This window comes from Aplysia californica, unplaced genomic scaffold (assembly GCF_000002075.1).
Source record: "Aplysia californica isolate F4 #8 unplaced genomic scaffold, AplCal3.0 scaffold00052, whole genome shotgun sequence".
NCBI lineage: Eukaryota > Metazoa > Mollusca > Gastropoda > Aplysiida > Aplysiidae > Aplysia > Aplysia californica.
Genome location: NW_004797322.1, coordinates 85,992 through 87,395, shown reverse-complemented (window position 1 = coordinate 87,395; position 1,404 = coordinate 85,992).

The window sequence follows — 1,404 nt, the reverse complement described above, 5'->3', positions numbered from 1 at the left end:
TAATAATAATAAAGTTGTTATTATCATTATTGATAATAATAGTAATGAAACTTTAGATTTATCGACATCAACATTGTCCACTGTGTTAAACCAACCTACATGATGGGGTTCTGAGTTCTGACAGACCCCGGCAGGGCTTTTTATGAAATAGGTTACAGGTTTAGGATGCGGGTAGTCGGAGGGTGCCACTGGTGGGCTAGGTCCTATGATTTTATTTTTACCTCTGTTGTTCCTGTCTCTATGCCTTACTCTTTGTCAGCACAAAATGACCGTTATATTGTCGAAGTGTTTCTCTTCACTACAAAAGGTTCGGGTTCGGGTTAGGGTTCCGGTTAGGGTTAATGTTGGGGTTAGGGTTGGGGTTTGGGTTGGGTTTAGGGTTAGGGTTAATGTTGGGGTTAGGGTTAGGGTTAGGGTTAATGTTGGGGTTAGGGTTAGAGTTAATGTTGGGGTTTGGGTTAGGGTTATCAGAATTTTCCAATATTCGGTCTTTAAGCGTATAGGCTAACAAAATCTGGAGTTAGATTCATAAGTATATTATTATAGTATCGGTAATCGGACGTATTCGAGCCGTATTTTAGTTGATTGTTTCCTTAGAATGAAGCAGAATTTTAGTTTATTTCTTCTTTAGAATGACAGGGCGCATTGTTTGGAGAAAATGGTGTTGCAAGATTCACCCTCTGTATAACGGTATAGTTTTTACACCCTCTAAATTAGTAATATCTTAATTGTAAACTGGAAAAAAAACCCACCCTCACAGCTAAAAACAGCACTGGTCAGGTTATCTTGAGCCTTTGACATAGTGCGCAGGGTATTAGCGTCAATAATGTGTAGTGTTTTTTAAAGTTTTAGTAGAGATTTAACGGCAACGGCATAAGTTTTTTTTTTTTTTTTGGTAAGTGTTTTTACGGCGCTCGCAACTGCTTAAGGTCATATGAGCGCGTGGGACACACCACCTAATATTTTCAGTTGGTAGGAAATTTTGAATTTTGCCCGGGTGGCGGCCGAAGCCTACTCTTATCGATTTAAGACCCCCAAGGGATCTTTAACGTGCGCAACTTGCACACGAGTCCTCCGAGATTTTTCGCCCTTGTCCGAGAAGGCTAGGTGTAGATCATTCCTACTAGAAGATCAGGGGTGTGGCAGAAAGACAGCAGTTAGGAGGAGCCAAGGAGTAGCAGTAGAAAGACTGAAGAAAGAGTCAGGAGCCCAGAGGAGGGGGCAAAGGAAGTGAGGGGGTGGGGTCAGAAAGAGGAAACGAAAGCAGACAACAGAACATTGCTAGAGAGCAGGAAAGGAGGTGAAAGGAGACAATTTTAGAGAAAAACATTTTTCGGTCGCTACCGGGATTCGAACCCGGGACCTTTGAATGAGAGGCCAACACCTTAACCTCTAGGCCACGAG